This window comes from Zalophus californianus, chromosome 11 (genome assembly GCF_009762305.2).
Source record: "Zalophus californianus isolate mZalCal1 chromosome 11, mZalCal1.pri.v2, whole genome shotgun sequence".
NCBI lineage: Eukaryota > Metazoa > Chordata > Mammalia > Carnivora > Otariidae > Zalophus > Zalophus californianus.
Window position 1 is genome coordinate 6,495,632 of NC_045605.1, and position 27,847 is coordinate 6,523,478.

General features: G+C 44.6%; 1 long non-coding RNA gene across 1 annotated transcript in view; it reads left to right on the forward strand.

The window, feature by feature from the left end:
• The first annotated feature begins 3,155 nt into the window (after positions 1-3,155).
• LOC118356098 overlaps positions 3,156-27,847 on the forward strand; it is a 34,196-nt gene continuing 9,504 nt past the window's right edge. The window contains exons 1-3 of the long non-coding RNA XR_004819425.1: positions 3,156-3,288; positions 8,059-8,125; positions 18,476-18,606. This is a non-coding gene — a long non-coding RNA (uncharacterized LOC118356098). The remainder of the gene's footprint in view (positions 3,289-8,058; positions 8,126-18,475; positions 18,607-27,847) is intronic.

Consider the following 27,847-nt stretch of genomic DNA (forward strand, 5'->3'; position numbering starts at 1 on the left):
TAATTGTTAGGTAGCTCTGAGTCACTGGGTATTTTTTGTTTTTTTTTTTTGGTAAACAAGGGTACAAACTAAAAAGATTAATGAAGGTTGTCAAGACTGGCGGAAGAACAAAACTGAAAATTTCCATAATGATATCTTATTTTTTTCTTTCTGTTTTTTTTTTTTTTTTTTTTTTAAGAGAGAGAGGCGGGGAGGGGCAGAGGGAGAGGGAGAGAATCTTGAGCAGGCTCCATGCCTAGCACAGAGCCTGACACAGGCCTCAATCTCACAACCCTGAGATCATGACCTGAGCTAAAATCAAGAGTTGGATGCTTAACCGAGTGAGCCACTCAGGCGCACCACGGGGATATCTTATGAATCCAATACTTTGCTTCATTTCATTGCATAAAGCCTGGCAAAGGTAGGACTATAGTTATTTCTGTTTTGGTGTGCAGGAAAACCAAGGCACAGAGGCACGGTCTCTTTCACATAGCTTGATTTTGAGATTCCTTCCCTGTCCTCTGACAGAGCCCTCTCTGCCCTGTAATATAATTGCCTTTTTTTGGTGTCCTTCTCACACTAGAACGGGATGTTCTCGAGGGTAGAACGCCATCTTGTTCTTCTCTGTGTCTTTCTCAAGGCCTGACACACAGTGTGTTTGTGCCCAGTAATGTAGAAAGAATGAATTCATGAATGAATGAAGAAAGCCAAGGCCAAAGTTTTGATCCAGTGATACTTAGGCAAATGCTCATTGACTCCTTCTGCGCTGCTTCCCATCCCACAGTGACCATGAAGTTATCAGAGGAAAAGGAGAAATGGTAACGTATAAAGCTATAAACAGGGGTCCCTGGGTGGCTCAGTTGGTTGAGCATCTGACTTTAGCTCAAATCATGATCTTAGGGTCCTGGGATGGAGCCCCGCATCTGGCTCCCTGCTCAGGGGGACGTCTGCTTCTCCCTCTGCCCCTCCCCCCACTCCTGCTCTCTCTCTCTCTCTCTCTCTCTCTCTCTCTCTCAAATAAATAAATAAAATCTTTTAAAAAAGCTATAAACAGAAAGCACTAAACCAAGACTATAGATTTTTTTAATTTGAATTTTTTTTTTTTTTAGATAAGACATTAAAAGAAATCTAATCTAACAACATTAATCAGTTACCATGGATTTCCTGAGGATTTGCTCTGTGTCGGGCACTGAGCTCAGTGATGCCAGCTTGCTCTCTAGTTTGGGAGATAGGAGGGATGGATGTGAACGGCTTGCTGAGAGTCAACAGTGAGAACTGAAGGTCCTAAGAGACAGGGCAGGAGACCATAGAAGAGGCTGGATTTGTCCTGAGCCCTGAAGGGCAGCGGCTAGCAAGTCGGAATAACAGAGGGGACCGAGGAGAAGGGAGGCACCAGAATGGACAGTGCAGGGTCTGTTTGGGAACTGCCTGGGAACGTGCTCTGCTGGCTTTTCACCGAAAACCTTGGGACCTTTCAGAGGGTTGAGAATTTCCCTCATGTCCTCTAGTCCAAGCAGGTTCATGGTCACTTGGTACCGTGGTCTGAGATGCACTCCTCTAAGGCCAATTAATCACCTAACAGAGTTGTTCATTTGTCGCAAGAGTCAAGATTAAAGATACCGAGGGGGTGAGAAAGAAGAAAGTTGAACAAAGAAAATGGTAAATCGACACATTTGAATTCTCTCTTTGGACGTCCCTTGTCACCCGCTTTCCAGCCTGGACATTTGAGTCAGACACAAAAAGGTTTGGGTTTACTTTTTTTTTTTTTAATTTGACACTTTCTAGATAAGCTTAGCCAGTTATTCAACCTTTCTGAGCCTTAATTTACTCAGTTATACTGCAGAGTAAAGAAAGCTACTTTGCAAAATTGCTGAAGATAAAAAGAGAAAGTGTAGGGAAAATGCTTGGTGTGTGGAGGGCCCCTGCACAATAGGTGGTTCATTAGAAGCCTTATGCCTACAGAGACTTGGCAATGATGTGAATGCATAATTGGAAACTAAGTATCAGATACGTATAAGGGGCAGATGGTGCACAAGCTTCCTGAAAGTAGCAGCTGATACTCAGAGCCGTCTAATCATTATTATTACATTGAAATTTGATCCCTGTGTTGTCAGATCTATTTTTTTAAAGAAGTCAATAATCTAGAATTTTATATGATGTCCTTTGATTTCAAATATGACAAGTGTGACAGAGATTACTAATTGCCCCCATGCTCCACTTTTCCTTTCTTTCTCTCTGTCCTAGAACCCTCAGGTTTTTGTTAGGCACATGCTCTTCCCTTTCTCTCTCCCTCCAGCCGCTAGATGATATATAATCCATCTTCTCTTGCAGCTAAGTGTGGCCATTGATCAAGTTCTGTTCAATAGAGAATGAGAATGAGTGACGTGTGTAAGTTTGTGGTCAGGTTCTTAGAAGCTCCTTGGCTTCCACTTCTTTTTTCCTCTTCCCATTGGTGATGAGCCTGTTTCAGCTACGTGGATGGACTCATCACTTTGGGGACAGTTGGGAACAACCACGTAGGAAGTAGAGTTACCTACACCCTTGGATTGCCTATCACTCAGCATCCTTACCGAGAAAGAATTAAATGTCTATCTCAATTAACACACTGTTATTTGGTCTCTAAAAAGCTGCAGGACCATTACCTTGAACAGTACAACGAATTCACAATTTAACAAAATAAAGGAAATATTATCTATATAAAAAATAGTATTTATGGCTGAGTTTGCTGATGGGATGTTAGTTAGTCTTTAAAAGAATTCAACACTGTAAGACCCAATCCATGCTGACCAGAAACTTTAGTCCCACTGGAAATACAAAGCAATTAACCCATGATACAAAATAAGAGTGTGCAGAGTCCGAGTGCTTCAAGAATTCAGACAAATCAGCTACCAACTACTAAAGACCTCCCATGTCCCTTGCTAGGTCACGGGCAGTGCATTTCCACTGTCAGGAGCCCTGATGTAGCAACCAGCAGGGTGATAAAAGTGTGACTGGGGACAGGTGCCTTCTATGCCTGTGACAGGTGATTTCTCTGCCTGCTGATCCCGGGAACCCTCCTGGAGACAGGGGGATAAGAAGACATGGGCAGGTGAGTCCCTCTTGTTGAACACCCACGTTTTATATCCGCTGTATCACTGAAACCACCCTACCTCTCTTTTACAGGCGAGGAAGCTGTGGCTGAGAGATGAAACCAACTTTCTTGTAATTGTCGGTAGAAGAGGGGTTCAAACCCTTGACTGTTGGGTGCAGAGCGTTTCCTTCTCCCTGCTGCCCCGCTGTGGTATCTTTCTCCTCTCTGTGCTGCAGCAGGTCAGTGGCATTGTGAACGGTAGCAAAGGAGAGGAGGAGGAAAAATAAACTCTGAGGTCTCTATTTGGCATCATAGGCATTGCTTGAAATTAGATTCACAAGCAAGAAATTCAAAAGAGAAGAAAAGGATGAGGTAGAAGAAATGCTTTTTCTTAAAGTTTAATCACAGTGGATAAACCTAAAAGTAACAAATGGTGTTTGGAACATCATTTTTTTGAGGTTCCCATAATGCATTTTGATCTCCAAGAGGAGAGGCTCATTAAACAGGAAGATTATCTGCTTATTTGGGATGACAAATCTGTTCTTATAATCATGGCTGCAAGTACTTGGGAGCCTGATCATAAACACATTTTCATAATCCTTGTGAAGATTAATGAACGATAATTACTTTATTCAATGGCAAAAACTTTGGTTTGGAGCACGTGTCCTGGTAACAATTTCTGCTATTCATAATCCAGAATGAATCCACATAATGCATTCCTTATAATCCCTGTGCTTTTTGCCCTCTCTTCAAATTCACTGGTAGACTCTCTTCATTTTATGGTATAAAATAACTCAACTATTTCATGACTTGTCAGTTAGTGCTTTAAAAAAAAAAATCACACGCCGGGCTTTAGTTCCCTGGTGAGCTGGGGCCATTACTCAGTATTTGTTGACATTGTGGCCGCGGGAACCTTTGTTTCCTTCAACTTAAATGAACTCCCATTTCAATATTGAAGTCTCAGGAACACCGAAGAGCGCTTCTGACTTTACACAGGTGATGCTCTTAATTGCAGTGTAAGGGCCTGGAGACCATCGTGGAGTTGCAAATTAATAAAATCCTTCTAAGTGGAAAGGTCATATTCGGAGACTAAAGACTTTAAGAAGACCGGGTAAAGACCTGGGAAGGCATTTACATTTGCATGGGCACAAATCTACCTGGACCCAGCCCCGATAATTGGTGAGAAATAAAAACAGGAGTGGTGTGAGCTGTCAGGACAAGGTCAGCGACCGGGGGGGGGGGGGAAGGCGCGAGGTGAGCGGGTGTCCGGCAGAAATGTCGCGGAGAGACTACACACGCCACACCTTCCCCTACCTTTCCTCCACGCCCCGAGGTGACTGAGACTGGGGAGCTTCTGTCAGTGATAATGATGTAAATTCCTCTCACCTCGCTTCTCAGCACAAAGGCAGCCTGAGAAAGCAGAGGCCTTGGAGATGGAACGCGTTTCCTGTTCAACCTCGCAATCCCTTGAAAATTCTCTGTTCTTTTAGCTACAAATTCACATCCCTTCCAGGAGGTAGAGCTCACCCGTCCAGATCTTACAGAAGATATACTTCAAGCTGTATATATGTGTATGTCGAATAAAATTCATTAAAATTCATTCTCCACTAAGTAACCTCTGAATTTCATCTCGTCTCAGATTCTTGGCCCACAGCACCTTCCCATTTTCCTTCTTTTCTCTCTCCTTGGCTTTCCCGCTTTTCTGTGGTGATTGGCTTCAGCATTTTTCCTTCACAGATTCATTGCGGCCAGGTACGAATCTCCCTTCTTTGTTTTTCTCTTTTTTTCTTTCTTGTTACAGGGTCCCTGAAATGCTTCCTTTTTAACAGCCCTTTGCTCATATGATCTGTTCTGTGATCTTAACTTTTCTGACTCCAAAATCTTTCATTTAGGGACATACATTCTGGCAAGGGTAGCTTTTTCAGCTCATGACTAGAGACCATGTTCTCATCTCCCTGAGAAGCCGATCATTCTCTGGCCTCTCAAAATTATTGTACCTTGAAAGGGGTCAGAGCCTGGGTTTTTAGATCAATCTCTGTACATTGCAGTTTCCCCACTTTTTTCCCCTAAAAAAAGACGCCCACCCTTCCCCTCATTAGTGTATGCAGTGTATCCAGCACTTTGTCAATGTCGAGGCAAAATTCAGCTCCTTCCCTGATTTCCACAAGAAATTCAAGTAGGTTTACTCAATACCTGTGGGGTCCCTGGGAGAGCTCTTCACAAAGCACAGAGCATTTTTCTGGGGAAATGTTAGTTTTTTCTCTCCTTTTGTCTTCTGTTTTTCTTCCACACCTTAGCCCGGGGTGCTGCTTTTCCGGGGGTACTTAGCCCCATGCAGAGCTCGGCTGCTTTTACTCTGTTCTTCCTAATTTTCTTGGCAGCCACTGTTTCCTTTCTTTATTATGTAAAGTAGCTCCCTCTGCTCCCCTGAAGGAAGTCTAGGGCCCAGCCCAGTACCCTTGCCTGGGAGGCTGATTCTTCTGGATTTGGATGAATGGGTTTATCCAACAGCTTTTCAACAAAGCTAGCTTTCCCCTTGCAGAAGAATTCTCTGACCAGCTGCTATTAACAAAAAGACAAACATTTCTGCATATCATTACTCATAAAATGGGGGCTATTAGCAATTCACGGGGTTGCTGGAGGATAAAGGAAACCGTGAACGCAGAGGGTTGAGTGCACTGTAGTTTATCTTCGCCATCCATCACTAGGTGGAATCCGATTATGCAGTTTTGATCTCCCCTCTCCAGATCTCTGTGACCACCTCCATTCCAATATGTTAGCAAAGCTGTCTGAGCTTGCTCCTGACTTTGAACTCCCCAAGGGTCCACACTTCATTTTATCCATCCTTGTATCTCCAGCACCTGCTGCAGTATCCGGTGCAGAGTGATACACGATAAATATTTGTCAAACAATTGAATCTCTTGGCTTGGGGGGATTCTGGCACATTCTGAAAGAGCACTATATGTAGAGAAAAAGACAGATTTGGGCAGGGATGAAAACTGAGGTCCAGGGCCATTGCTGAAAACTATTCAGTGCACTGAAAGCACTTTGCAGGGAGGGGAGGGAGGGGCTGTGCTGGCTTATTTGTGGATCCCCAGTGCCCAACACCATGGTGGGCACAGAGATGCTAAGAGTCCCTACTGGTAATAGATTCCTTACATTCATTTTATTTTTTTAATTTTTATTTTTTTAAAGATTTATTTATTTACATATTTGAGAGAGAGAGATCAGGCTCCCAAGTACTTGCAGCCGAGAGAGAGAGAGAGAGAGAGAGAGAGAGAGAGAGAGAGAGAGAGAGAACAAGCGGGGGAGGGGCAGAGGAGGCAGAGGGAGAAGCAGGCTCCCTGCTGAGCAAGGAGCCCCATGCAGGACTCGATCCTGGGACCCCGAGATCATGACCTGAACCGAAGGCAGAGGCTTAGCCGACTGAGCCACCCAGGCGCCCCTACGTTCAGCAGCTCGTGATCAATTTTTAAAAAAGATTTTATTCATTCATTTTGAGAGAGAGACGGAGAGAGCAAGGAAAGGAGCAGAAGGCAGAGAGAATCCCAAGCAGATTCCATGCTGAGTGCGGTACCCCGAGATCATGACCTGAGCCGAAATCAAGAGTCAGCGGCTCAACCGACTGAGCCACCCAGGCGCCCCAGCTTATGTTTAATTTTTTAAACTTAGTTACTTAATGTTTTAATAAGTAACCTTTAATGTTAATGAATGAAGTTTTAACTGTATGAACTATTTATCCTAAGTCACCTACTCAAAGCAAAATAAAAGGGTTAACTATAAGAACCTCCGTGCTTTCACCAAGTTATATGTGCTTTGTCTCCTCTGGCTCCTCCTTCCATTGTTTGAACAAACAATCGTAGCTTAAGGTGAACGGAAGGAGAAAGGACTCTGCTTGGCTGTCCAGGACCTAACTGTGAGATTCCTTTCCTGTAGGCTCTGCTTTCCCAGACCCAAGAGGAGTGGGTGTACTGGAAAGGCTGGGCTAACACATGGGAGCGTCCCAGGAACATGCTAGTAAAGTGGTGTCCTATCAATCTGATATTCTTATATATATATATTTTTTTTTTTTGGTAAAGATTTTATTTATTTATTTATTTGACAGAGAGAGAGAGAGAGAGAGAGAGAGAGAGCACGAGAGCAGGAACACAAGCAGGGGGAGTGGGAGAGGGAGAAGCAGGCTTCCTGCCGAGCAGGGAGCCCGATATGGGACTCGATCCCAGGACCCTGGGATCATGACCTGAGCCGAAGGCAGACGCTTAAGGACTGAGCCACCCAGGCGCCCTCGGTCTGATATTCTTAAGCGTTTGTTCATCAGAGGCCAACAACCTGTCTCATGGAGAAAGAATGCAGACTGCAGATGGGGAAAAAATGTAGATGATAGCTCTGAGCAATTCATATCAGCTCCCAAATTGTGCTCCCAACTTGGATAGGAGAAGTGACTGCATTATCCCATCACCCTTCTTAAGAGGCAGCTCGTGAATATGCCATTCAGTTACTGGTATGTGTTCCTGGGTGGGGAAGGGCTCATCCAACCCCAAGTGCTTTTTCAAAACATTTCTTCCAGTCACATAGACAAGCACCCTGAAAAGGGTTTTTGTAAAATACATTTTCCCCCACCTCATTACATTTCCAATGATGTCTTAGCACCCATTACTGACTGACACTCCAGCTGAAGTCACCTTAGTATTTCACGTTTAGCTCCATTGTGTCACAAACTAATAAATACAAAATTCACCGCTTTTCCCTATCTTCCTAGTATTTCCATAGGATGGATGTTGAATGTGAAATAAGCTGGCCTTATATCAAATCCTCTAGCTTGGAAGTAGTTGAACTCTCACCCAAGAAAAGTATCTTATAAATGTATGATTCCATGTATTACACAGATTATAAATCTTCATATAATTTGTCATTAGTTTTGATCACTCCAGTTTTTTGGTATATAGTAGTGTTTTATTATTCTAGCAACTGATGTCTGTTAATCGTGAGGTTCTGAAATGTTCCTACAGGTGTTATGTCTCAAACAAGGAGGTTATGGAACAGCATTCTGGAGCATTCCCCACCAAAATTACCCTGGTAAGTATGGTCTGACTGACTGAATAAATACATGAATAGAACACTATCAGGCTGATAAAAGATCTTGCTTTTATTTTGGGTTCTCATACCTTGAGCTGTTGCTCCAATTTATACAGCTGTGAGATGGGAGTACTGATTTCTACCATGTTTCTTTTATAATGGGTGAAATCAGTTAATAACTAATCTCATTCTGATATGTAGAAGGCAAAATTTCCGTGCTGACGAAGACCTTAGAAATCTCTTCCAGACACTCTTACAACCCTGAGGCGAGAAGTTAAAAGACTCCGCTAGGGTTATGGGTCATACTGTGAGGGCTGTTTGTATTTGGCCCCGTACTGGTGAGATGTTATTATTTGCCATTTGCGACATTGTTATCAGGTTTTCTCTGACTAGCACATCTGAGGACTCTACCCATTTGGTGGAATTTACCCTAGTGACGTAGTTTTGGAATATAGGTGAGGTTCAGTGGGGTGGAGTCTGGAGCCGACGACCAAGAAAGAATTCTTGAGGCACCTTTGGTGCAAAATGGTGGTTTATTAAAGCCCGGGGACAAGACCCGGGGGCAGAAAGAGCTGCTGCCCCGGGGTTGGGAGGGGTGGCTGATTATATACTTGGGAGTTGGGGAGGTGAGGACAACGGGGGTGTCCAGAAGGACTGTCATACGCTAAAGGCTCTCCGGATACTGGAGGCCTGGTTATTGTCAAGCCAAGGTTGTTTTTCCCTCTAATGAGGCACTAACATGAAGACAGTTGGGAGTTTCCTGGAGGAATGTCACATTCCTCCTACCACACGTCCTTGTCAATGGGCTTCAGGTTCAAAAGAAATTCAATTTTATTTACATTTCCTTCTGCCTCAGCCTCCCTCAATTTCACGTAGGGGAGGGTGATGTTAGGGCTTCAGGAAACTGAGTTATGGGTCCCTAGAAGTTAGGTTATTGAGAAGAAGGCTTCTTCCTTGTAAATCACTAGGACTTTTGTAAACTGAGGGAGACTCCTGTCCTGCAGGACTGTGATCTCTATCAGTTAACCATTTGCTTTTCCTCTAGGGTGGCCAGGAGTGCCTGCGGAATGTCACATATATCACATGGGGTGGGGTGGTTCGTGGGGTGTCAGCTTCAGCTTTGTCCTCAGCGAGCCTTCCGCTCCCTCATCACCAAGCCCATGACAATCTCCGTGTGATTAAGCTAGCCACTGAGGGCAAGGGAAGTTAATAAAATTCAATCCTCTTGAAGAAAATTAGCAAACTGATGAACTCACTGGCCATAGGGGTATTCTGAGATCCAGATGGACACCTGACAGAATCCCATCAAATTTTCATGGAGGCAATTAGTTGCCTTCAGTTAGAGCCATTCAGTTAAAAACTAACAATTAAACCCCAGCCTACAACACTAAAAAGTGATTAGCTCTTCTCTAATAATCCATAAGAAACGTCAAGGTGATTATGAGGGAGGAGTGAGAAGGTCTGAAGTACAAGAGGGTTGATGTTCAGATTATTTGTTCAGCACTCCCTCACCACGGGATGAGATGGTGGAATTTCTTTGGTAAGATGCATCTGCCATTTTGTTGCTATTGTTGATAAGAATGGGGAATTCTGTATCCTACATCCTTGACTTCTGCCAACGGATTTGCTAAAGTTTTATGTCCTATTCTGGTATAGATACCAGTCAAGAAAGACTTTTCAAGCAAGACTTGAGGGTTTTCTGCCGCACTAGATGACATTGTAGTGGGTGTTGGGTTAAAAATTAATTAGTGGTGATTGAAGGTAATATTATTCAGAATCCTTGGTTGAAAAGGAGAGAAACCCAACTCAGACTCCCTCAAGTGAAAAAATAATTTCTTGGGTTTTTTTCACGGACAAGATCATGGCTCTCCGCTTGAGAGAAGACTGCATCCAAGGCCTCAGTCACATTTTTTTTTTTTAAAGATTTTATTTATTTATTTGAGAGAGAGAGAGAATGCTGGCAGGGAGGAGGGACAGAGGGGCGGAGGGAGAGGGAGCAGAACCCCCACTGAACAGTGAGCCTGATGTGGGGCGCTGTCCCAGGACCCTGGGCTCGTGACCTGAGCCGAAGGTAGTTGTTTGACTGAGGCACCCAGGCACCCCCTCAGTCATGCTTCTAGGACCCAGTTTCTTCCTTCTTCATCTCCTGGCCAGCTTGCCTTCCTGCCTGTCTTCCTTCTACCCCTTCTTTCTTTCTTTCAAAATAGTTTATTGAGATGAAATTAACATTGCATAAAATTAATTCTTTTCAGGTGAACAATTGTAACACCTTCACGGTGTGCAACCATCACCTCCGTCTAGCTCCAAAATGTTGTCATCACTTGGAAGTAAAAGCCCTTACCCACTAAGCAGTTTCTCCCTCTTCACAACCCCCCATCACCACTCCCTGGCAACCACCAATCTGTATTCTACTTCTATGGATTTACCTATTTTGGATATTTCGTATAAAGGGGATCAAATAAGATATGACCTTTGATGTCTGACTTCTTTCACTTAGCATCATGTTTTGGAGATTCATCTATATTGTAGTATATCAGTACTTCATTCTTCTGTTTTATAACTGAATAATATTCCATTGTGTATACAGATCACAATTTGTTTATCTATTTATCCACTGATGGACATTTGGGCCGTTTCCATCTTCTGGCTATTGTGGAGAGTGATGCCATGAACATGTGTGTACATATACTTTGCTTGAATACCCATTTTTGATTCTTTGGGGTACATACCTAGGGATGGAACTGCAAGATTATATGGCGATTCTATGTTTAGTTTTTTGAGAAAGCACCAAACTGTTTTCCTTAGCGACTGAACCATTTTTACATTCCCACCAACAATATGCACAGGTCCAAATTTCTCCACATCCTCACCAATGCTAGTTATCTCTCCCTACTTCTTTTTTTGATGATAGCCATCCCAGTGGGTGGCGAGTGGCACCTTATTGTGGTTTAGATTTGCAATTTTCTTAATGACATGATGTTGAATACCTTTTCATGTGCTTGTTGGCCATTTGTATTTCTTTTCTTTTTTTTTAAGAAGATTTTATTTATTTATTTGAGAGAGACAATGAGATAGAGAGAGCATGAGAGGGGGGAGAGTCAGAGGGAGAAGCAGACTCCCTGCTGTGCAGGGAGCCCGATGCGGGACTCGATCCCGGGACTCCAGGATCATGACCTGAGCCGAAGGCAGCTGCTTAACCAACTGAGCCACCCAGGCGCCCGGCCATTTGTATTTCTTTGGAGAAATGCCTGCTTGCTTTTGTAGGGGCTGCTGTCTCGTGCAAGCCTGTACCATGGTAGGGTGGCCAATCATCTCAGTTTGCTTGGGACTCAGGGGTTTCCCAGAATGCAGAACGTTTAGATTTTAAACCAAAAAAGCCCCAAACAAACCAGGGTGAATTGGTCACCAACATGATGGGAAAGATGGCACCTGGAATCTTGAGCTTATATGACTTTACAGTTTGGGCATCAGAACTGTTGGGCAAGAAATAACACGATTTTTCCTCAAATTGCAGGAACACTCGTGGTGATGGTTTGGCAATTCTGATTGGTCTGACTTGGAACACAGATCCATCCCTGAACTCTCTGTGGCCAGGGAGGTGAATTACTTTGACATGTTTAAGCATATGTTCACCTTGAGCTGAAAGATTATCTTCTCAAAAAATAGGGGTGAAGCAGGATTACTTGGAATTGGGGAGGTGATTTTTCCAATGTAGGGATGCTTGGCAGCCACCTCTATGTTCATCACAAGCATCTGTAGGCACTCGCTGTCATGCTTGATGCTTGCATGTGGGTTCCATCTAGTGCTCACTATACCCCTACTGGATAGATATTAATACCCTGCGGTAGATATTAATTAATAATTAATATCAATACTTGGTAGATATTAATATTAGATGTGACAAAATCAAGCCTTAGAAAAGCTAAGTTACCATGCTTAATGTCACATCATAAGTAAGTGCTGGAGACAGAATAGGTTAATCTATTGTTTTTATTGAGATATAATTGACATATGACATTCTATTAGTTTTAGGTGTACAACATAATGATTTGATATATATATCATTATTTGCAATATATATATATATTGCAAAATGATTTCGGTTAATTTTTAGTACGACACATTATAAAAAAGAATTTCCGGGCAGCAAAGAGAATTGAACTTCAAAGCAGTTAAAGAAGGTTCCTTCAGAGAACTTTGTATCCGTCAGGGCCCATTCAGGAAAAAAGAACCACGAGTTATTTTAATAGAGGATTTAATAAAAGGAATTTGTTAAACAGGTATTTAAGTATTTAAAGGCAAAAGGAAATGCTGAGGTAACACCGGAACAGCAGCTTCAGGAAGAAGCTACTACCTCTACAGCTGGGGGAAGAGAAACATGAACTTGGGGTTATTAGCATCTAGAATCTAGAAGATTCTAGAGGTGCCGGTATCTCTGAAGAGGTGCTGTGCCGCTGGTTCTGGAAGCATGGGAAACATTTGAAACTGGAACCAACTACTACTGTAGGTACAGAAAGCAAAAACCAAAGCAGATTCTATCCCCTCCGGCAGCTTTCCGGTCTCCCTGTAGCACCCCCTATTGGCAGAACCCGGTAGACAAAATCGGCGTGCGAAGCAGAAATAGCTTGCAGGCTTCTCTGGAATCACAGAGCATGGCAGGGCGGCTTGAGAGCAGAGAGACAAAAGCTTAATTACCAATGCTACCTTTAAAAGTGAGAAGCTCTTATCTTTCAGAGTTCACAGTGAGACTGTTCATATATAAAATTAGAGAGATGGTTGGATGCTTTTTTTTTTTCTTTACAATCCCAGAAGCTTTTTATTTTCTGAAATTAAGTTTATTTTTCTAGATTTGAGGAATTAGCATAATGAAAGTCTGCCTTCTTTTGTGCAGATGATTACTGGACCTCTCCCTGGTCCAACTCCAGATAACATCGTGCTTGAAACTTTCAGACTCAAATTCATTTCCGTTCTGGAATTTACCCATTGAAGTATTGCTCAGAGCTGATGTGGAAAGATCCAAGGCTTGGGAATTGGAAAGATGTCGAATTCAGTCAATCTCCCCTCAGCCACTTTGCTTGTGGTTTAACCTCCAGGGTGTTAATCAGTCTTAGTTTCCTCATCTTTTAAAGGGGCAGAGATAATGCATATCAATATCATAGGGTTTTCATAAGGTTTCCATGAGATGGTATATAAAAACCTGGCATGATGTCTAGAACAGCAAGGATGCCTAATAAAAACAAATTCCATTCCTTGTTCTTTTATTCAACCCTGCTGCTTGAGGTCAGATGTGAGTTTCAGACAGACCACCTCCCTGAACGCAGAATCTCACTTTTGTAGCACCAACGAGAACTGGACAGGCATTGGAGTCCCCCACCTAATTTCCATCGGTCCTCTCTTAAATCTCCCCCAAATAACCCAATGATTTAAGGAGCTGTAGGATCGCTGAATATGTAATTAGAGCCAAGACTAGTTCCCTATTTTCTCTTCCCAACTAGATTGCCTCATCCTTCCTCCTATGAGAAAGTCTGGACCCAAAGACTGGTTGCTGTCTTTTCCTTGCTCCCCTAAACTACCCTTAGGATTTCTTAGGCTCCCTCCTCAGCAGGGTGTCTGCTTTTTCCTCTCCCCTTGCCCCCCGCCCCGCTCATGCTCTCTCCCTCTCTTGCTTTCAAATAAAGAAATAAAATCTTAAAAGAAAAGAAAAGAAAACCAGGGGCAAAGACCCATTTTTGAACTAGACAGGCTGGACTTTGGTGAATTGTTGTGCATTCCATGTATGTACTTCCAAGGTTTGGGAGGTGGTATTTCTGAGCTAACAGAAGTATCCTCTCCTCGCGAAGTGAATTAGGGATGATGCTGGCAAAAGTGCCAACTGTCTCTTGGGCCACTTTATGATGAAACTGTAACTGGATAAATAGTCACAGATCTATGGAAATCTCAGGTGCTCTGGAGGGTACGAAAGAGAGACATAGATAGTTGCTTTATTTTCGGGAAATAATTGGACTATAATTTGCCTTTACCTCATCAGACAGTGTAAGCTTACTGTAGTTTCCCTGCCTTTTACTGATCCAGCGAAGGTTAGATGTATGCTCCCCAGCAGTTTTCCTGAATGCAGTGGTGAGGTGGGGCCTTGCTCCCCAGAGAACCCCCGCAGGGCAAGGTTTAATACCAGTTGCTACTGGCTTTTCCAAAAGGAAAGCACATCATGGAGCCAGATGCTCCTAGTCCTCATAGGCTTCTTTGCATATGGGAGTTAGTACCTGTGAAAACTCAAATTTGAAAACAAAATTATTAAGTCTCATGACAGCAGGAAAGCAGGGCAATGCTCTAGCTGCCTTCTTTTTAAACAATCTGTTTCCTTTTTCTCTTTTCTGTTTGTTTCGTCTCAACTTTTTAACCTCTCTTTGAATCAGACTGCTTCCTGGATTGCAAACTATGTTGCTTTTCAGCCTCGATTGAATTTTTACAGCAAGTCATAAACCCCTGGAATAGGATTTATAATGGAAACGCTGAAACAGGCCTAGCTGGCGTGGCCAGAGATGTGTTCTAATAATACTGGAGAGTAATATTCTCTAAATCTAATACCCTACAGATTTTTTCTTGTTGTGATTCATACTGACCCAATTCTCCTTAACTTCTTCCATGCCGAAACCTGTGGCCTGCCATGCCCATGACTGGCAAGGTCAAATGTCCTTTGGGCGTGTCTGGGTCATATGGATATCTGGCAGAACATGACACAGTTCATTCCTATAGGCACAGTTCATTCCTATACCCCAATTCCTACTGGGGTAGGCTGAGTGCTGGAAGGAGACCAGGCCCCTGGAGTGAGGCAGGCTTGGGGCGGTGGGGACGGGCCCAGCTGACTATGACTACGAGTCCAGTAGGCAGAACCTTGGAGGAGGGACAGTTTCCAGTTAAGTAGACAGGCTGCCCTGACAGATGTGCGGAATACAGTGATGGGGAGCCAGGAAGCTTTCCTCGAGATCCGGGCAGGTGGCTCTGTTAAGGGAAGGTGGATGGCAGGTGGCACAGTGTCAGTCCCGGACTGTGGTTCCCGGTGAATTGGGGTATAATGAAAAAATGTATATGATTGGGGCGCCCGGGTGGCTTAGTCGGTGAGCCCCCATACTCTTGGTTTCGGCTCAGGTCAGGATCTCAGGGTGGTGGGATTGAGCCCCGCTTCTGGCTCTGTGCTGGGGTGGAGTCGGCTTGGGATTCTCTCCCTCCCGCTCCCTCTGCCCTCCCTCTGCATGCGCACACCGCTGTCAAATAAGTAAATACGTCTTTAAAAACAAAGGAATTAAAGAAAAAGCATGATCTTTGCCTCCAGTTCCTGGCACAGAGGTTGGAATTTCCTGAGAGATAGGACTGTCTTTTGTTATTCATAAAGAGCCCCTTTATACCATACCTGAGTTTATGCTAATGAGATGACTCGAGGTGGCCCCTGGGATAGTTTTTTTTAAGTTTGTTTGTTTATTTATTTATTTATTTTTAGTAATCTCTACATCCAATGTGGGGCTTGAACTCATGACCCTGAGATCAAGAGTCACATGCCCTGCTGAGTGAGCCAGCCAGGCGCCCCCTCAGAGAGAGCGTTTCAAAGGAGGGGCCGGCTACACGCGGCGATTAGACTTGGAACGTTCAGCCCACTCCTTCACCTCTGGGGAAGGGACGAAGGCTGGAGATGAGGTTCAATCAGCAATGGCCAAGGGCTTAATCATGCCTATGAAAGGAAGCCTCCACAAAAACTCTTGAATGAGGTTTGGGAGCCTCCACGTTTCTGACTGTGTTTGCAAGCTGGGAGTGTGGTGCACCCAGACAGGGCCCGGACATTCTGCCCTCCCCCCACCTCCCATACCCTGCTGTTTGCTTCTCTGGCGTCCGTCGGTTCCTGAGTTGTATGCTTTATAATAAAACTGCAATCATAAGTATAGAGTTTTCCTGAGTTCTGGGAGTAGTTTTAGTGAGGATGAGCCATGGGAGCTCTAAGTTTATAACCAGCTGGGCAAAAATGCAGGTATGCTGGGACCCCACTTATAGTTGGCGTTTTGTGGGACTGAGTCCGTCACCTGCGGGGTCTGTGCTAACTCCGATACTTCGTGTAAGAATTGAATTGTAGGACACCCAAAGAATTAAAGGACTCTTTGGAAAATGACGTCGGGATCAAGTGGAGGAGGGTACTGGCGGGAGCATGGCGGGGCCCAAATCTCAGAAAGAGGAAGACCCAGCATCAAATGGTAGTTCTGTTTATCTGTTAGATGTGGGATGGCAAACAAGTGATTTAACCTCTCAATTTCTGTCTTCCCATCTGTAAAATGGACATAATAGCATTTGTTAATTGGTTGTGTTCTCTTTTTCATGATTGCTAAATGGTAGGTAGTCAAACATCTGTGCAGTGAATGAGTGAAGGACTGTGTAAATAGTAGGTAATCTCCAAGGTGCTCAGACTCAGGGAGCAAATCCGGAGCCCAGCGGTACATCTGGGGTACACGGTCAAAGTAGAGCCAGAGGGAAGGGTATCTTAGTTCTAAGGAGATCTTTAGAGCCACTTACATCCCTTTTTCACCTTCTGCCCAAGATCAGGATTGGGTCTAGACTCTTTGAAGCCTGCGGGTAAAAGCTGGGCGACCAGAGTTACCGGGGGGCAGAAGGCGGTGGGAGCTGGGGTGTGGAGGGTCTGGCTTACAGTGTCACAGAAAAGCAGCCACTGCAGCTCTGTCCCCAAACCGCCTGGGTTCTAATCCCAGCTCTGCTTACCAGCCCTGCGACCTCAGATGAATTAACCTTTCTGATGTTCAGTTTCATCATCTTTATGAAGTGGGGTTAATTAAGAGCAGTTGTGACCTCACCGGTGTTTGTGAAGATGAATGTTGGTCCGAAAACTCAGCAGTTTGCCCCGAAGAAATCTGAAACCGTTGCCCAAACTGGCGGGGGGGGGGTCGTGGTGCAGGGAGAGCCCCAAGAAAGAGACAGCCACTCCACACTGCTGGGCGGCAGGGCTGACAAGCAACAGGGCGTGCTTCGGCGGCTTGCCTCGGGCGGCAGCGAGTAGGTCTCCCCTCCTGCCTCCAGAGAACCTGAGAAGTGAAAAGGTCTTAACGGGCTGGCCCCGTGTTCCGTCGTCAGGGTCTCCTGGGCACACTTCTCTCTGAGGGCGGCGTGCCCTGGAAACGGGCTCGGGCTGAGGGAGTGCGGGGCGGGACTGAGCTTCCAGGCTCAGGGAGGGGTGAGGAGTCGGCCCGGCGGGTCGGCTCTGCAGGGCCTCCGGCAGCAGGAGCCGGGCGGTGTGTGCGTCCAGGTCCCGAACACCGGAACTGATGGATGGGTACGTGTGCTTCTGTATTGCTCCTGCCTTTTTGGTCTGATGAACGAGCCCGGTCAGTTGTGTGGGCAGCGCTCTGGCGGAAAAAGCAGGGGCGAGGCGGGAATTCCAGGAGCGTCTTCGAAGCTTCCAGAAAACAGAGGAGCCCGGGAAGAGGGAGGAAAAGAAGCAGACGCCTCCCTGGAGCAGCTCCGTTTCATCCCAGAATGAATGGAAGCTTTAAAAGGCAGGGCCTGAGGCACCTCAAAGAGCTTTCCGCCGTTCACCGTTTCCTCTCGGAGCCTGAAAGCACCATTGCTTTCTGCCGTGGCTTCCACGTGGGCTTGTGGGCTCGGTGGCCGCTGAGAGGCGGGCCCTGCCCCAGGGGGAGGCGCTGCTCACGGGGCCGGAGCCTTGCTGATTGCTGCTTGGACAGAAAGGGCTGGTGGGAGAGTGGGCCGGGGGCCCCGCCACGCCAGGGCGAGCCCGGGTGAGGCGCCGAGAAGCATCTGCTTTGCTTGCCTTGCCTTTGGAGAGCCTCACCGAGCCGTCCCCCTGGGCGGGAAGGGGAAGCGCCCACGGCTTCAGCTCAGCGATCCCCACAGACCGATGGCATGGACTTCACTCTTTACGTGCAGTTTGGGGCGTGATGCTTAGCCAAGGACATCGAAGGTGGTCTTTGCAAAGAAATTCCAAAGGACGCAATTTAAGAGGCAGGTGGTCTGGGGCCTTTGCAGAGCTGCTGAAGAAACACGTTAGGGCCTTGCCTTCCCTCACAGAGGGACGGTGATAGGCTTTGGCTAATAATGGGAAGGACATGGAAAGAACTCTCTAGGGTCGTACATAGAAAGATGTGTTGGAGCTGGACGGACCCTTGGGCAGTGCGGAGCCTGATCCTCCAGGCTTCAGGCAAAGGCCCCGAGGCCCCGAGAGGAGCCACTTGCCCAAGGATGCTAACTGACAGCACAGCTGAGAAAAACCTGCCTGTTGGCACAGCTGTCTTCATACAGGCTTTTAATGACAATTTTGCTTCCTTGTGCTTGAACTAGATCAGGTGGTCTTCCGAGAAGGCAGTGAATAGCCAATTGGTGGAACGAAGCCGGATGCCCAGTGGGAGCTCAGTAGCCTCCTCGGGGAGAGGGAGAAGCTGTGGAAACTCTTTGGAAGGCGGCTCTTGCAGGTACAGATTGGGGTGGGTCACAATTATCTCTAATTTCCATCTTTTCCTATCATGGCCCTTTCTAGGATTCATTGGAACCCCCCCCCCCCCCCCCGCTTCTTTTCCCCCTGCTGGCCTTTGGCTCTCCTGATTCTCTTTAAAAGCTTTAGGTAAGCAAGAGCAGCTGTTGAAGGCTGCATGTTTTTCTCCTTGTTTAGCCTGAAGGCTATGTGCAGTTCTGGCAGTTAACCTCGTAAATTAGGGCTTTTGAAGAACGTGCTTGTTTTTGGCCAAGTTGGCAAGTCTTGAGATTCAGCATTTTCACAGGATTGCTTCATTCAGCTTAGAACGCGAGAGACTACTGCCCTAGGGAGCATTCTGTGCCTTCTTGTGGTGATTTGTTTTGGCTTCTGTAGGACTTAGACTGCCACATATGGTCGCCCAGGTCGTACACTGCACAAATCTAGGGTCACAGTTTGAAGATGTGAATGGAAAGACTCTGGTCTTGATTGTCCCCGAAATGCTGCACTCTTAGCAGCCTCTGCAGTTCACTAGTAACTGAGCTAACCCGAGTGTCCCTGTGCTATTTTGGTGTTTTAGCTTTAGCTGTGCCCTGCTGTCTTGTGGGCTCATGTAATCTTCTGGCTTCCCGGGAACCCCAACCCAGGGTTTCTCCATTCTGGGTAGCAGTAATGAACTGCATTCTCTCCCACCCCTTTGTTTTATCAAAATGTTCTTTTTCTGGATGAGGCATACCTACCAGGACTATTGGCATTTATCAGGGTGTATTTGGAGACAAAATAACAACCTGAATGAAAAATTAATGATAGTGTGGAGAATATGAGCATTTTGGGAGTAGAGGGAGTTTTGGAGGAAGCCCTCAAACTATCCCAATTATGATTACCTCTCTGCTCTCTACCTTCCCCTCCCCTCTGGCGTGCTTCACCCAAGGAAAGGATAGTTGTCCAATTAGTCCCCAAATATCCTTTTCTGTTTTTGCATTCTCCCACCTGAGGGCAGAGCCTCACCTTTAATTATCCCCAATACCACCTAACTCCTTTTTTTTAAATTAAAATTTTTTATTATGTTAGTCACCATACAGTACATCATTAGTTTTTGATGTAGTGTTCCATGATTCACTGTGTGCGTATAATACCACCTAACTCTTTCCCATAAAACTGAGGTGGGACGCAGACTTCTCCCCTAGCCAACCTTCGGGACAGCTGAGAAAGGAACGCTTTTTTGAAAAGAGCTTTTGTGGTGTTTATGCCGGTGAACCGTTCAGTCAAAGACGAAAGGAACCCTACTTAAAAATGTTTTTTTTTCCTAAAATTTTTGTAAATGGGCAAAAGAAAAAGAATCCAGGAATGAAGAGGACTAATAAGGTAGGTTGAGGGGGGGAACTTGTTTAGAAAATACCAGCTAAAATTAACCACCAAAATGAAACCTGAAATTAAGTATTGAGCTTTCTGTGTCAGCTCCATAGAGGAGGCTCCATGGCTATATGGCTATCATTCAAGGAAGAAAATTCATTTGTTTGAAGAGAACAATTTTTTTCTACAGTTCCAGTGGCAAAACATATATCTAGTGGGGTATATTTTTGAACATATCGTCATGTGATTTTTTTTTCCCCCCGTTCTGAGTTCATGACTTTTTCCTCACTCAGCTAACGCTACCCATCTGCCTGCAGGTATGCTAGGGATGTTACAGAAGGAATACTTAGAATGTGCAGAGTTTTCACCTGCTGGCATGCAAAATAGAAAGCAATAAGAAAATAGGCTTGAAAACCAGGCATGCTAGAGTACAATAGGATCTACGGAATTAGTCTAGGTCCTGTCTCACAAATCAAGGTCTGAGCTTACAGGATTCCTATCACAGAGTTCTGATATATATATATATAGAGAGAGAGAGAGAGAGAGAGAGAGAAAGAAAGTGCCCTTATTCAGACCATGGGGTTCTTTTAAGGTGTAGGAAAAAACAATCTGGGTCTCAAAAAGTATGGGCCCTAGACTAACAGTATCAGCATCACTTGGGAACTTGTTAGAAACGCAAATTCCCTGGTCCCACCTCAGACTTACTGAACAGAAACTCTAGGGATAGAGCTCGGGAATCTGTTTTTTAACGAGCCCTGTAGGTGATTCTGATGCATACTTAAATGTGAGGAATACTGAATGTAGAGAAAATTTCACCCCCTCCAAAGCCAGGGCATTTGGGAGGGTGGAGGAAAGAGGTGTGAGCGATGGATATCCCTATTTTTCTCTGCTCCAAGCTTCAGCCCAGAAAGGGAGGCGTTTTAAAGAAGTGAGAAAACACAGGGAACAAGGATTTGGGAATCTGTAGTGGCCTCTTTTTAGGTTGGCCTACATCGACTGAGGGTGTCACCAAACCTAGACAGCATTTGTATTGCCGTATGGTTAGGCTGAGAGGCTTTGCATTTTTGTTTTCGCGAGCCCTTCCGCAAGTCCCCTGTGGCATGGATGGGTCCCGGACTTAGCGGGGAATCCAATAACGGTGTTTGTCCGTAGGAGTGACTCACAGGGGAAGTGGTTTTGAGCAAGGAATGCAAGTGGGTTTCCCAGGCTGAGGCAATTGGAGGTACAGTCATATCTGAGAAGGTTCTTTAGAATAGGAAACCTTAACCAGGTTGGTACAGGGCTCCTGTCAGGCTGTAAGAAAATGACACCAGCTCCCGATGGACAAGGGAACATTGCTCCAGAGTCTCAGATCAGGTCACTCCTCTTTTTTCCTGTTACTTGAGTTAATATATCCCCTTTGTACGCTAGTTTCTGTCACTTGCAATGGAACATTTCTGGAAAATATGCATTTCAGACTCGCTAGTGCAAAGTGAAACTCATCTTGACCCAGTCTGGTCCTGTTCTGTGTTCTGTTTCCATTAATGGCACCACCATGGATCCCATTACCTAGGCCGGATCCCTGGGTTTCAGCCTTGACTCTTCCATCTCACGTCCCTTTTCCTCCTTTTCTTATGAATCTGGTCACTTTTCTTTGCCCTGGGTCAGGCCTCTATAATCTCTCCCCTGGCTTGTTGCCCCGGCCATCATTCCTGCCTCTTCCCTTCCACCCTCCATCCACAATCCAATGAGACTGAGCGTAGTTAGGCAGGATGTCATCATGTGATGCACTGATCTCTCCAGGCGCTTTGCCTTTATTATGCACTGTGAGTCTCTAGGAGGCTTGATTAGACACGTTTTCCTAATAGAAGGGACCATGAAGCTTTTATTCATGAAATATTTCATGGGGATGATGTTCTGCTGAACACAATTTGGGAAACAATATTCTAGAAGAATTTAAGGGCAAGAGATACCAGTTCTTGCCTCCCCTGTTAAAAGTCTCTGATTCTTCTATGATGTGTCATGTTAATAATATATCTGACATTTATTGAATTCTTATTATAGGACGGGCAATGCTAAGTATTTTAAATGCATTATCTTATGTAACCTGCAAAACAGCCTTTGAGGTTGCTCTTCTTATCTGCATTTTATAGATGAGGAATAGAAGCTGAGGTTAATTTGCTCAAATTCACACGGGCAATGAATGGGACAACTGGGGTTTGGGGCTAAGGGTTCTTAAATTCTGAAGCCTGTATGTTTAACCACCAGTGGTGTTTTTCAAATCCTGTTTTCATAGCTCTGGAGTTCTAGTTATGCCTCAGAAGCAGCTGCAAAGGAAGGAACAGGGGGAGCAGGTGATGGGGGGGAGGCCAGCTCTGTGAAATGATGCTTCCCTGAGGGCCACTTCAACCAGAGCATCTGTGCCTTCCTCTCTTTTATAAACGGGGTCTCTGCAGAAAGCTATCGTGCAAGCGTTCGGAGCATGTTGGCAACTACTGGAAAGGGAAATTTCCTTCCTTTCCTCCCTCATTTCTTGTGAGTCGTGAGGCTGCGTTTCCGTGAAGACGCTGGAGGAGCGTTTGACTGGCCCCTAGAGCTAGCTCAGGTAGCCTGCCTCCCTGGGAGTTCCTGTGTCCGAAATCGAAGACTGTACGAATTTCCTTAGCTATCTTCGAATTGCAGGAAATGGGGGGGGCGGGGGGTATTAGAACACTCCCTCTAAGCCTGCCTGTGCCTCGCCCCCGATAGGAGATTTAGGGAATTGCAGGGTATTCGGTGCAGAACTGGCATAGGATATCGAGGCATATTCAAGAGACCCATGGGTCCGAGGAACTTAAAAAGATAAAGTGAAACAAAGGGGATACAAACTGCGTAGCAGAGTTTTCAAAGGGCAGATTCCTTAAGCATCTCAATAAGATTAAGTGGGAATTGGATGCAGCACGAAATCCCTTTTGTCTCAAATAACCTATCCTCGAGCTGCAGCCTGGCTGGCATCGATCTCTGCCATCTGGCTTGGTGGCTTCTTTCCTATTCGCGTTATTTTCGCTTAGACACCATCTTGTTTCCTGCCAGTCAGGAGCAGTCTGCCTAAGCGTGTAGTTAGGCGCTGGCTTCAGGCCCCCACCCCGATGCAAACCTCCTATACTTCTGGGGATTTCTACTTCATTTCTGGTTCCTGTCTGGGGGCTGGCCCCAAGCCAGACTCCTGTCCCTAATCCTGGTGGTTAACACTTGGGCTTCCGTGAAGACTCAGAGGTTCCTAGCTTAGGTCATCCTGGGAATTACATAAATTCCAAGGGCTCTGTTGTGTAGTAATATGCCTTTTAACTGTGGCCTTGGGGCAGCCATTCTGATTGGTTATTGTTTTAGCTTTTTGTTAAATTAATTAATGCCCTTAATGAATTAGATGTGTTTGAGTGGAGGAATGTGGTACCCAAGTCCCCTTAATGTTGGGGAATTGTATAGTGGATGCAAATCTCAGGAAGAAGACTGTCTTATGGGATCTCCTAGGTCTTTTTTTTTTCCCTTTAAATTTTTTATTGTTATGTTAATGACCATACATTACATCATTAGTTTTTGATGTAGTGTTCCATGATTCATTGTTTGTGCATAACACCCAGTGAGATCTCCTAGGTCTTTTGATCTATTCATTTCTTTTGCAACTCTTTTGATCTGTACAACTGGTTTGATCTGTGCATTGCAAGTGGAGTAGGAGGGCCACCACGGGTATGCTTCAATTCAGAGACAGCACACAAGGCACACTGAAACAGAATTAAGTCTATTCGTAGCTATAAAATATGGATGCAAGTTAGAGACAGAGGAGGGTATGGGGAGGTGGCAGGTGGAAGAGGTTGCCAGGTTACCCCCCCTCCCCTGTGCTCATGCATGGAGTTACTTATATTGCTGTGATGTCTTAGCTCTTTGGACATGCAGTGGTGATAAAAAGTATGATTGGTCGAAACTGCTGCTGCTGCTTATTGTCCTCTTCATTTAAATACTTTTATAAAGGAAAGTTTCCCAAAAGCCCTGAAGAGATTTCAAGACCAAGCGTGTCTGATGAGTGGGGGTAGCATCTGTAATCTTGGTGCCTTTCTTAGTTAAAATAAAATTGAAGAATGTCAGATACCCAAAAGCATGACATAAAATTAATCAAACTTAGCACCTCTTTTCCTCAGGGATTCCTAAATCCTAAATCTTAGCCTTTTTAAAAGTTACTGCAAAGATCATAAGGGATAAAAATGGTCATATTTAAAACCCATGGAAGAACATTAATTTAAATTATGATAATATGACCTATTAAAGAGATGTACTCTGCTTTCCCACCAGACCAGGCTAAAATAAATCAATTTTTGTGCATCTTTTGGGAAGCAAATGGAAGTTACTTACACTAGTGGTCAGAAATTAAAAACAAGTGAAAGTAGCTACAATTTATCACCTTTCTCTCTAGTGGTGTTTGCACAGGGCGTCATCATCTCTGCCATTTTCTCAGGCTTTCTACACTTCTTTAAGCTCTACGCTTGGATGGAAAACGATCAAAAGCATCACAAATTCAGAGAAATGCCAAGCAGATTCCTTCCCGCATCAGGAGAAACAGACAACTTGATACAGGTGTTCAGGCTGTAGGGAAAGTATATATAAAATTAGTGGTGTCTGTGCCATTACAGTTACTCATTAGAACTAGACAAATACTTTACATGAGAACTCAGGTCTGACCAACACCCAAGCCATCTTCTTACCTACAACACATTTACAAAGGAACGTGGCCCCCTCAGAACCCCTCCCATCTTGCCCTGAAGTTCAGCAGGCAAAGTCATGATGGTTTAAGTGAGGAACCTCTGATTGGGGTTGGAGTAGCTTTATCCAGCATACCAAACAAAATTTCAAGATATTAAAGATTTGGATAGAGTTTGAAGCAAAAAGAAAAAATCTTTAAGATGGGAGTTAGAATACATGAATACTAAAGAAAGAATAGAGGAATGCATATTATAAGGTGCTAGGATCACAGAGATGATGCCTTTGGAAATAATCTCTGGCACAATATGGATGTAATTAGAATATTGAAGAGTCTTGGCAAATCGGGTTACAAATGCAAAAATGTTTCTAATCATTGTGGTCAGCTGAATTCTCTTGAACTTTTCATTCATTCATTCTACAAATATTTATTGAGAACATTACATGTCAAGTGCTGTTGTAGGTGCTGGGGATACAGTGATAAATAGAATTTTTGCCCTCATGGAGCTTGAGCTCTTTTAGATAATAGTTTCCTTTATCGTAGTCTGATTCCAAGTTTTTCAGATACTTTGTTTTATTTTAAAGCCGCTCTGATCTATTAAAGATCTCTCTCTCTCTCTTTTTTTAAGATTTTATTTATTTATTTTGACAGAGAGACAGCGAGAGAGGGAACATAAGCAGGGGGAGTGGGAGAGGGAGAAGCAGGCTTCCCGCCGAGCAGGGAGCCTGATGCGGGGCTCGATCCCAGGACCCTGGGATCATGACCTGAGCCGAAGGCAGACGCTTCACCGACTGAGCCATCCAGGCGCCCCTATTAAAGATCTCTTTGTTTTGGGTTATTCTATGTGCTGTACTTAATGCTAGGCACAACGTGTAAAGTGCAAGTCAGTCAATTCTAGTTCAAATGGAGATATAGAGATACATTTTTGGCTTTGGAAAGTAGGCAACAAGACAAAGAGACAGGACTAAAAGATCAGATAAAAAGCACAAGATAACAGGAGAGTAGTGATTTGGGGTGAGTGCTAGGACCTGGTAGCTGGAACCAAGTGAGAAGTCTAGAGTTGGATTGGGAGGATGCTTGATACGGAGGGCCCATTAAGAAGTCCCTGAGCCAACCTAGAGGGTATTATGCTAAGTGAAATAAGTCAGACCGAGAAAGAAAAATACAATATGATTTCACTCCTATGTGGAATCTAAAAAACAAAACAGATGAATAAATACAAAGCAGAATCCAATCCAAAAATACAGAGAACAAACTGATGGTTGCCAGAGGAGAGTGGGGCATTGGGCAAAAAGGGAGAAGAGGGGTGGAGGATGCAGGCTTCCAGTTATGGAATGAATGAGTTGTGGAAGTAAAAGGTACAACACGGGGGATATAGTCAAGGATACCGTAACAGCATTGTATGGTGATGGGTGGTAGCTACACTTCTGGTGAGCACAGCATAACGTATAGAGCACTGAACTACCATGTTGCACACCCGAAAGTAATGTACCATTGTATGTCACCTCTACTCACAAAATTAAAAAAAAAAAAAAAGTCACTGAGCCAAAACAGTGTAGGGGAGCTGGAAGACAGGCATAAATAATGAGTAAAACTCAGGTGTGTGTGTCAGCAGCAACTACAACTAGGTTACAGGGCAAGATCCGACATAAGTAGACACCAAAAGAGAACAGAACCAATGAGAGGCCAGAGTAGCTGGATTGAGTGGACTATATCTGGGGGTGGGGACCAGGTAGTCTGAGCAAGTGAGGCTTCTAGGGGCCGGTAACAAATACAGGAGGAGGTTGCAGATGGGCTGCCATGAACACGTTAAGTTGGAACTGGCAGGTGTTTACGGAAGCAGGATGAGTATCAAAACTGAGAAATTTGAAGCAAAGACAGAAAACTGTGAGATGGCAAGGAAGGTGGGAATCTGGGTCCAGACCTGGTCAGGAAGTTCAGGAGCCTCTTAACAGGAGAGGTAGGCTAGTTTGAGGAAGGCTGGCAGAGTGGCATTCCTGGGGTTGGAAGATCTTGGTTGAATTGGGAAGTTGGCAAGTAAGAACAGTTTTCTCGAGGGGGCATCTCAGAGCATTTGGGGTCCCTTTGTTGAGGGACAGTCCTCCTTGAAAAACACCCAGAAAGAAAGCTAACATTCGTGAGCACTGCTGTGTATCAGGCTGTATTAAAGGCATTGCACATATAAATAATAATGATGGATATTTTTAATACAGAGCTTACTGCTTCTACTCTGTTCCTGTTCCCTACACAGCAGGGAAAAGGGTTGCACCTTATGGAATGATGGTATGAGGAGATTGGTGGATTCTTTGTATAGCAAAATAATACTTTGATGAAAAATTTATATAATAGTTTGTATATGTATATATATATATATATATGAACTATTGAAAGCCTCTGGAAACTATCCTTAGAACATTCAACAAATGGAGAAACATTTATTTGAGAAAATCTACCAAATCTCAGAACAATGAGTCTGTGGCATTTGGACCAGAACCTATGTCCATCTTCTCTTCCCCCAACTCCATGGGACCAAACTCTAACAGAGGCACACTACTTGGAGCAGGTGTAGCCAAGAAGGGGGCTTTTCCTACCCCCAACTTCTAGGGCTAATGTTTTGTTTCAGAAGGGGTGGGCCAGTGTCTCTTACTTGCCCCCCACCCTCCCAACCTATGTCACAAAAGCACTATTCCAGGCAGGTGCACCTGACAGGATTGGTACTTCCTTCCCTCATCCAGCTCCCATTTGCACAGCAAGGGCTGTTTCTGTCCCAAGCTCCGATGGGTTGGTATAGAAATTCTTCCCAGGAAAAGAGGCAGGCTGCAAGGACAGAGAACCCCACAACTCCGCCTCAGAGAACTGAATTTATTTGGAACAGAAAATGGAGAAGTTCATGCCTAGGGTTTTCTTGAAAACGGTAGGTGTCTTGGTGGAGTCAGTGTTGAGTTTCTACATCATATTATCTAAACTGTATAGTTTTCAATAAAAAATGAGGCCTACAAAGAAACAGGAAATTGTGATACAAACACAGGAAAAAAAAGTAGACAATAAAAAATGCCTTTGAAGGGGCCCAGATGATGGACTCAGACAACTGAGACTTTCAGGCAGCTATTATAAATATGTTCAGAGAACTAAAGGAAACCATGTTTAACGATTTAGAGGCAGGATGGTAATGCTGACA